Source organism: Megachile rotundata, unplaced genomic scaffold (genome assembly GCF_050947335.1).
Source record: "Megachile rotundata isolate GNS110a unplaced genomic scaffold, iyMegRotu1 scaffold0132, whole genome shotgun sequence".
Classification (NCBI taxonomy): Eukaryota; Metazoa; Arthropoda; class Insecta; order Hymenoptera; family Megachilidae; genus Megachile; species Megachile rotundata.
Genome location: NW_027473429.1, coordinates 175,001 through 185,000, shown reverse-complemented (window position 1 = coordinate 185,000; position 10,000 = coordinate 175,001). Strand labels below are relative to the sequence as shown.

At 47.1% G+C, this 10,000-nt stretch overlaps 1 non-coding gene and 1 pseudogene across 1 annotated transcript; both read left to right on the top strand.

Moving 5' to 3' along the window:
- The first annotated feature begins 1,903 nt into the window (after positions 1 to 1,903).
- LOC143266275 (5.8S ribosomal RNA) lies at positions 1,904 to 2,058 on the top strand. The gene has a single exon (XR_013041324.1). It is a non-coding gene; the product is annotated as a 5.8S ribosomal RNA (ribosomal RNA).
- Positions 2,059 to 3,873: 1,815 nt separating this feature from the next.
- The window catches only part of LOC143266288 (large subunit ribosomal RNA), an 8,217-nt pseudogene continuing 2,090 nt past the window's right edge, over positions 3,874 to 10,000 (top strand).

Genomic DNA, 10,000 nt, shown 5'->3' with positions numbered 1-10,000 from the left:
ACGCAAAGACATTAAACACATGATAATAATATATTCAGTACGTGCCAAAGAAAAACTTGACAAAATCTATGACTCTCGATATGAATACACGCAAAAACTGTGAAAAGCAGCCAAAAGTATATGACTATAACACATGATACGCAAAAATGAGGATGAAAAGTGCAGCTCCTCGCGTATAATAAACAAATAATAAATATATTGGCCGTACACAACAAAAATGCGTATAAACGAGCCACGATAGGATGATTGAGAGAGAAAGGGGGAGAGAAATATTTGGAGGTAGTAGCAAACAAACGAAAGAAAAAACAGATACCAAAAATGTTAAATGACAATTCGTCGTTACGGCAGTCGTGATGCGGAGAGATATTACGGTTACGTGTAGGAGGTCGCTTTGGTTCTCATCGTCGATACTCCCGTCCGTATTTCGTATCCGCCGACGCGTTTCGTACGAACAAGCGCGAACGTTAAATAAAGTTTAAAAAATGAGAGAGCAACGCCGTTTCATGTCGAACGCTGTAAATAGAAAGAACGAAAGTTTACCGACGAAAGAAAATCGAGAGTTTCCTCTCTATCTTCTCGGCTCTTCTTTCCGTAGCGTATAAGAAAGGTTTCGACTCTCCCGGGACGTCGTTTACTTCTTATTAACGGGTACCGCACGATCCTTCGATAAATACAAAAAGTCGTCGTAACAAGAATGTTCAACTTGAACACGAAGGAAAATCCCGAACATTCTCATATAAAAATATATCTATACATAAATGAATCTGTCGCGAATTTTACCGGCAGAAGGTTCGTTATGTAAAAAATGGATCGTATGCATGGTGTACCCGTTCGTTGCGACGTCTGAGTTAAAAGGAGGAGAGAATCGAAATTGTTAAATAGATACGCGCCAGGAAAGCGGAGAGATTTCGGAGAAGTAAGAAGAGGTGAAGGTTATAAGAATCTCGAAATATTCTTATCGGACTTTCCTTTCTATAATTTTTATTCTTGATTCGTGTTGCGTACTCTCTCGACCCCGTGTGAAAACACGAGAGAGAATATAAAGAAATATTTTGGGACGTTTGGTAACGAAATGCATGGGTTTGCGAAAAAAAAATTGTTAAATTTCTTTTTTTTTTTTTTTCGCCCGCTTCGTGAGAGACTCTCATTTTATTTTCTTTCTCTCTATAAATTTTGTCTTTGGACAAAGGGAACACCCCCTTTTAGCCTCTCTCTATTTCGTGTTAAACGAGAAACGAAATTTAGAGTGTGACACGGAGGCTTTCACGCGGGGGGTGTCCGGGTAACCGATGGAAATCGAACCACGAAACCGCTTCGACGAACGAAGTCGCAACTTCACGAGAGTCCGCCTGCTTACGACGGACGATATGGTAACGTATCGCTTTACGGACCGGCTGAGAAGCGAAAACGATAGCGTAGTCTCCTTCGTTGGTAGACCGATCTGACGCCGGCCATGGAGTGTCCGTATCGAATCTCGCGATACCGCCAAGACGTCCAATATATGTAAGCAGCGAGCAGGAGACTCTGTGTTACGCGCGACAGCGCGTTTCGTATTTTCCACGGTTTTTGAATGACTTTACCACCCGGAACGGACTGAAAACTCGCCGCACGAAGAGAAATGCGCCACAGAGCGTTGTTTCATCGGCGGTTCTGTAGTTTTATATGGTCCTTTACCCGTCCATGAACGTTATCGTGTCGTCTTAATCATCAATCAGCTCGGGTAAATCTGTGAACAGAGCTATGACGGGACGACGTCCGAATACCGATACTCGATCTTGCGCTTGGATTGGAGTTAGTATTCTATGGACAATCGAACGAATTTATAAACCAGGTTAAATAAATCACGTACATACTGGTTTTCAGACGCTGAGTTGTTAAATATGAACAAAAATTTTTATACGATTACCCTGAACGGTGGATCACTTGGCTCGTGGGTCGATGAAGAACGCAGCTAATTGCGCGTCAACGTGTGAACTGCAGGACACATGAACATCGACATTTCGAACGCACATTGCGGTCCACGGATACAATTCCTGGACCACGCCTGGCTGAGGGTCGTTTATATAACTAAAGACTGCTTGCGTTTGCCTTTAGCAGCAAAAGGTTTTCTCTTCATTGTTAAATTTTTTTCGGTACCGCTCGTCGTTCGACTAGATAAAACGAAACTGTTAAACGCCGAAAAGTCGAACGTTTCGGAGCGGGATCCGATGGTCGAACGCGAGAGAGAGAACAACTTGCGAAATTGGCGAAAACGTACGAGCGATGGTTGGACATTTCGTCGGCGTTTGACGCGGAGAATGTTAAATGGAACGTTCGTGTCTCGCCCTCTCTTTGCTAGTGTTCATTTTTTTCACAGGCGACAGAAGAACATTTTCGTATATCTCGCAATTCCTAGTTTTTAGGATCTTCTCGGCGGAATGCGCTTATCTCGGCTTGCGTGAGTCGTGGTTTCTAGTTAAACCCCTAAAAGAGACCATATACGACCGCCCGTGAAAGAGCGCTCCCGAGTCGAAAACACCTAACTACAGAAGGATATTTAGACGAGAGAGAAAATGATTCTTCGCCCTGCGAGAGAATTGTTAGACACCAATTGAAGGAAGCAAGCCGAGAGTAGAGCGTGTTTACGGCGTTTCTCCGCGCTCCCGACGTTGTCTGAAATGATTGTCGAATTTTTTTTTCGACGGTGCGAAAGTTTATACAACGAGGAGAAAAGTTAAAAATAAACGTGCGACGGAAGCTCTTTCACGGTTAAATTATTACGAGATCGTAGCTTCGCCACGTTTTTTTAACATTTACAAGCGCAGATCGCTTCGTTGTCGTTGATTAGAAGCGGAAGACCGCGCGATCCCAATACGGGTTCCGGTCGTCCAGTCCTCGAAGTGCATAATTGTGCCGGACGGACGTTGAAAAACCCGGACCGATCGAACGATAAACGCTTATTTGGTGATCGTCTTGCGAGAGTCTCCCTTCATTGTTGTTCGTGTGTTAAATTTCTTTTATCGAACAACGGTCGAACGCAAATGAACAATGACATTTACACCGAAGATCGATCTCGAAACGCTTTTGTTCCTCCTTTTGTGCGCTCGTGGTTTCATCGAACGATATATACACGACGAAGGTGTACCACGCACGTTAAAAATGGGATTTTTTTTTCCTTTAACCCTTTATTCTCTGGACCATGATAAGTCACCGATGGTTTACATGGCTGTCTCTGGCATTCTCGCCCTTTTCTTGGGATTTTGCGTCGGAACGCGACAGCAAAAGAAAAAACGTATCGGACGATGCGTCTTTACGGTTTATCGACCGTCGAGTGTATATTCGAACGTAAATATGTTGTAACGGTATATGTATCCTTTAGGGGACAAAAGAAACATGAAACGATCGTGTGCGAGAGCGCGCCGAGGGTAAGAAGAAAAGGTCCGACCTTTATCTCCTCGTTGTCGTAGTCTCTCCTCGTCGTTTGTTTTAACGCGCCCTGGATAGATAAAAAGATATATCCGATTATAATATATACATATATACTCCGACGCGAGTCGAGAACAACCGGACGTCGTCGTCGTCGTTTTTTTTTTTGTCGTTGTCCCGCCTGCCCGAATATGCGGCGTTTTAAGTGCCTTTTTTCTTTTGTCGAACAAAAGAGAGAGGAGACACCGAGCTTTCATTTTGGCTCGTACGTACCTTCGAGTAGTCGACGATATTGTGTTGATCCGAAAAGAGAAAAATAGTTGGTTATCGAACGATACAAGGAAAAAATCGAACGACATAATCCCTGTGCGTCGTTGGTATTAATATACCTTTCGTATTACGTGTCGAAACCCCGAAAAGAGCGTACAGTTTGTGGTATAACTTTGAAAAGAAATAATAAAATTTCGACGACCTCAGAGCAGGCGAGATTACCCGCTGAATTTAAGCATATTAATAAGCGGAGGAAAAGAAACTAACAAGGATTTCCTTAGTAGCGGCGAGCGAACAGGAATGAGCCCAGCACTGAATCCCGCGGTTAACGCCGCTGGGAAATGTAGTGTTCAGGAGGATCCGTTTATCCCGAGACATCGAATCGCGTCCAAGTCCATCTTGAATGGGGCCACTTACCCATAGAGGGTGCCAGGCCCGTAGCGACCGGTACGCGTCTCGGGTGGATCTCTCCTTAGAGTCGGGTTGCTTGAGAGTGCAGCCCTAAGTGGGTGGTAAACTCCATCTAAGGCTAAATATGACCACGAGACCGATAGCGAACAAGTACCGTGAGGGAAAGTTGAAAAGAACTTTGAAGAGAGAGTTCAAGAGTACGTGAAACCGTTCAGGGGTAAACCCGAGAAACCCAAAAGATCGAATGGGGAGATTCATCGTCAACGAAGCTGGCTCCCGTGTTGGTGCGATAGTGCCCCGGATGGTCCCGTTACGGCGGGTTTCCCATCGGCGTGGGCACACCACCCGCGGCGAATGTTCCGGCTATGTAGTCGTGCACTTCTCCCCTAGTAGAACGTCGCGACCCGTTGCGTGTCGGTCTAAGGCCCGAGGCGAAGACTGTCCGTCGCTTTTAGCGTACGATGACAGCCCCTTGGATGCCCGGCCGACTGCGCGACGGTACTCAGACGGTATCGGGCCGCAAAATTCTCGAACGCACTGCGTCCAGGACCGCCGCAAGCTCGTTCCAGTCTAGATACCGGATGTACGGACTTAGCGCCGTAACCGGGCCTGGCGGGCTGTTGGCAGGCGGAGTCCTTGGACTGGCCAAACTTTGAATTACCGGTCGGCGACGCTATTGCTTTGGGTACTCTCGGGACCCGTCTTGAAACACGGACCAAGGAGTCTAACATGTACGCGAGTCATTGGGATTTGATAAACCTAAAGGCGAAATGAAAGTGAAAGTCGTCCGTGAAGTCGACTAAGGGAGGATGGGCCTCGTTACGATTAGGCCTCGCACTCCCGGGGCGTCTCGTTCTCATTGCGAGAAGAGGCGCACCTAGAGCGTACACGTTGGGACCCGAAAGATGGTGAACTATGCCTGGTCAGGACGAAGTCAGGGGAAACCCTGATGGAGGTCCGTAGCGATTCTGACGTGCAAATCGATCGTCGGAACTGGGTATAGGGGCGAAAGACTAATCGAACCATCTAGTAGCTGGTTCCCTCCGAAGTTTCCCTCAGGATAGCTGGCACTCGACTCGAACGCATAACGAGTCTCATCTGGTAAAGCGAATGATTAGAGGCCTTGGGGCCGAAACGACCTCAACCTATTCTCAAACTTTAAATGGGTGAGATCTCTGGCTTGCTTGAATTTTCATGAAGCCACGAGATATAAATTGATAAAATTTTTCTTGGATCAGAGTGCCAAGTGGGCCAATTTTGGTAAGCAGAACTGGCGCTGTGGGATGAACCAAACGCAGAGTTAAGGCGCCTAAGTCGACGCTTATGGGATACCATGAAAGGCGTTGGTTGCTTAAGACAGCAGGACGGTGGCCATGGAAGTCGGAATCCGCTAAGGAGTGTGTAACAACTCACCTGCCGAAGCAACTAGCCCTGAAAATGGATGGCGCTGAAGCGTCGCGCCTATACTCCGCCGTCAACGGCAAGTGCGCAGGAACGGGATTTAGTTCCCGTTCTCCATGAAGCCTTGACGAGTAGGAGGGTCGCGGCGGTGTGCGCAGAAGGGTCTGGGCGTGAGCCTGCCTGGAGCCGCCGTCGGTGCAGATCTTGGTGGTAGTAGCAAATACTCCAGCGAGGACCTGGAGGGCTGACGTGGAGAAGGGTTTCGTGTGAACAGCCGTTGCACACGAGTCAGTCGATCCTAAGCCCTAAGAGAAATCTAATGTTGATGAGGTGTCCTAAAATTCACGCTTTTCGAACGCAAATGACAAACATACGTACGCTCGCACGCACGTACGCGCGCAAAAGGCAAAAAATGTTAAAAAGAGAAAAAAATTGCAGTTAAATAACAATTTACGTCGCCGTCGTTTCGTGTTTGTGTCCTAATCCACCGCTCGAACATGATCATTTTTATTGATAAATTGACAAAAACGTTGAACGCTGAAAAAAAATGATCGCGGTTCGGATCGATGGATACTTCACGTTCGACGTGATGCGACGTTGTCGAACGCCTGAAAGCGATTTTTTTTCTATTTTTTGCTTGGTTAAATCTTACAAACTATCGAACGCAAGTCGTGTCGTCGTTGCGTCGCAGATGCGTCGTTGTTTATATAATTTTGCGTGATTTGGGAAGAAACACACCCATCGGGCGAAAGGGAATCCGGTTCCTATTCCGGAACCCGGCAGCGGAACCGCATACCAATCGGGCCCTCGTAAGAGTGTTCGTCGGGGTAACCCAAAATGACCTGGAGACGCCGTCGGGAGATCTGGGAAGAGTTTTCTTTTCTGTATAAGCGTTCGAGTTCCCTGGAAACCTCTAGCAGGGAGATAGGGTTTGGAACGCGAAGAGCACCGCAGTTGCGGCGGTGTCTGGATCTTCCCCTCGGACCTTGAAAATCCAGGAGAGGGCCACGTGGAGGTATCGCGCCGGTTCGTACCCATATCCGCAGCAGGTCTCCAAGGTGAAGAGCCTCTAGTCGATAGATTAATGTAGGTAAGGGAAGTCGGCAAATTGGATCCGTAACTTCGGAATAAGGATTGGCTCTGAGGAGCGGGGCGTGTCGGGCTTGGTCGGGAAGTTGGCCAGGCTGACGTGCCGGGCCTGGGCGAGGTGAACGGTTGGCGACTTCGCGTCGCGTCCCGGAATCCGAGCTCGGTCCTGTGCCTTGGCCGCCAACGGATCTTCCTTGCTGCGAGGCTTCTTGTGACGGCTTCGGCCGTCCTTTTCGCCTCTTCGGCCGCCATTCAACGCTTAGCTCAGAACTGGCACGGACTAGGGGAATCCGACTGTCTAATTAAAACAAAGCATTGCGATGGCCCTCAAGGGTGATGACGCAATGTGATTTCTGCCCAGTGCTCTGAATGTCAACGTGAAGAAATTCAATTAAGCGCGGGTAAACGGCGGGAGTAACTATGACTCTCTTAAGCGTAAATCGCTCCGAGTTTCTCCTTCGGTTCGCCGGGGGAAAAACTCCGTCGCTTGCGTGAGTCATGGTTGCAGGGATGGCAATGCGTAACTCAGACCTCTCGTTAGGTCCTTCAGCCTCTCCCATCCAAGTCGCACGACCTACCTCCTAGTGGTACCTGCCGGTAACGTGACTGGTTGGCTGTTTGGGTGACTCACGTCACCATCGCAGTCCCAGTCACGGCTAAACGGCGTGCGGCGCGCTTGGCGAAAGCCAGAGTGGGTCGTCTGGGTTTGCTCCCCATTCTACCCACGCCTTCGGGCAAACACATTTGCACCAAAACGATTCGCCAAGCCTCGGATGCCGTCGATCCCGAGCAGTGGCGACGGAACAGGTGGATTCACCACCCAGAGTGATTCTAATCCTCTGGTTTTACCCCCAACCTCTGACTCTGTGTGTAGACGAAGGAAAGAGGTCCCTGTGCGATGTCCTTCTTGTCTTCTTGACCTCTCAGACAGACCATCGTCAAGTGCATCGCAGCATGTTCGCAGATGCAATGCTCCCCCTCTGCAGCCTGACGGCTATGCTTGTGAGATCTGTTCCTCAAAATTTAAAACTTATCCTGGCCTGAGACAGCATATTCGCCGAGCACACACACAGGAGTACAATAGTTCCGATTTACAACTTGCACATAGTAGACAGAAGTCTGCTCGCCCTCAGTACACTGATGGTGAAATCAAATCAATAGCATCTTTCGAAGCCAATATACCTAATCGATCCAAATTACTATCTAAAGAAATAAATTCAATAATATCCAAAGAAACCGGGCGTACAATAGACGCAATAAAGAAACTGCGACAACGGCAAACCTACAAAAGTTATCTAACAGAAGAACTCGCCGCTCTAAACCAATTTAGACTCCGTGATATTTGCCCACTGACCCCCAAAATTGTTCTGTCAAAGATTGATGGCATACCTCCTCGTTCGTTCGCATCCGCTTCCGGTTCTCGCACATCAAACGTATCCGATACAGTAGAGTTACCGCATGACCAAACCCAGGACGTGGGTCCATCATGTGCAACGATCTCTTCGAGCGAAATAGTGTCAGTCCTTTTGAGTATACGCCAAGATACAACTCCTGAGATGTCATTAATCATCGAAGCCATTATTAGCAACAGTCCTGAAAAGAATGTAATCGACTTAATTGAAAAGTATATAAATAATATAGCTAAACCCGTCCACCAAAATGCAAATAAGAAGAAACAGAGAAAACTTTACACTAAATTGAAAGGAAACCGTTCAAAAATCCGAGCCAGTAATTATGCCCGCATACAGAAGTTGTATCTCAAAAATCCTACCCAAGCAGCATCTCATATATTGTCTGGATCTCCCATCAATAGTCCCGAGTGTCCATCGATGTCAGAATTTGAAAACTATTTCGAGAAAATTTTTGCACATAAAGACATCCCTTTAAAGCCTCTCTCTAAGCAAGTAAAATCTACAGTTAATATATCACAACCTATTGGCTTTGAAGAAATTCATACACACCTAAGAAAGCTTAAAGAGTCCGCCCCTGGCATTGATGGTATTACGCGTGAACATCTGAGATCGATGTCACGACCTGATCTGTATGCGCTACTAAATATAATATGGGGCATGAAGTGTCTGCCGCCAGTTCTACGGTCCAATCGCACCTCGCTGATCCCCAAATCTGGAAACACCAGGGAGCTGAAGCAGTGGAGGCCGATTATGGTGTCTAGCAGAGTATTAAGACTATTAAATAAAGTTATTGTTTCCCGTTTAGAAAATGAAATTAAATTGAACTATAGCCAAAGAGGATTTACAAAAATTGACGGTGTCATGGCAAACAATACAATTTTACAGACAGCCATCCGCACAATGCGAAATTCTTCAAAACCTTTCATAATTTTATCCATAGACCTTGCTAAGGCATTCGATCGTGTCTCCATTGTCTCCATCATTGACGCTCTGTGGAGGCGTGGTGTTGATGAGCATACCATCTGCTACATTGAGGCCAACTACCGCAACATCACAACGACCCTTGAATGTCATGGAAAACGATCGAGACCAATAAACGTGGACCGCGGTGTTAAGCAGGGCGATCCTATATCTGGGTTCCTGTTTAACGTCGTACTTGATGGACTGCTTCAAAAGTTGCATGATCAGACTGGTATCCAAATAAACGGCACGAACATCGCCGCACTGGCTTTTGCCGACGATATCGTGTTAATGGCCCCGACGCCTATGATCATGCGCAGTCACATAAGAATTGTCGAGTCATACTTCAGACGCCATGGCTTTGAGGTGAACGTTGAAAAATGCGCTACATTTCAGTACATACCAGTTCCTGGAACCAAAAGGCTTGTGGTTGAAACTAAACCACTCTTCAAAATTAATGGCACTGATGTTCCCACCCTGAATGTTTCCTCACAGTTAAAGTACCTTGGCCTCCAATATGGGTTTCGGGGTGCAACCTGTCCAACTCCATCGAAGACTGAAGAAATGTTAAGCCGCCTTGGTAAGAGCCCTCTAAAACCGTGGCAAAAACTAAATGTTTTACAGCGATATTTGATACCCCGTTTGCATCACGGTATGCAAATGATGGACGTGAATAAGAAGAAGCTGACTTACCTTGATGGCTGCATTGTCAAATTTGTTAAGGAAACGTTGCATCTCCCGAGGACAACACCAACTGCGTTTATACATGCGCCCCAGAAAAGTGGTGGCCTGGGTATTCCATCACTCCGATTTCACATTGCGTCTATATATTTGCGAAGACTGGAGCGGATCCAGACTCGCGGCGATAGTCAGGTGCGTGCTGTGTTAAACTCCCCCGTTGTACAGGTACTATGTGCCAAGCTTACAAGAATATTGGGTGGACTGGATGTTACAACGAAATCCGCTGTCCAGAGTTACTGGGCAAAAACATTGCACGCTACTGCTCTTGGAGCCGGACTGCAGACCATGTCCCCGGGTGTGTCATCCTGGAT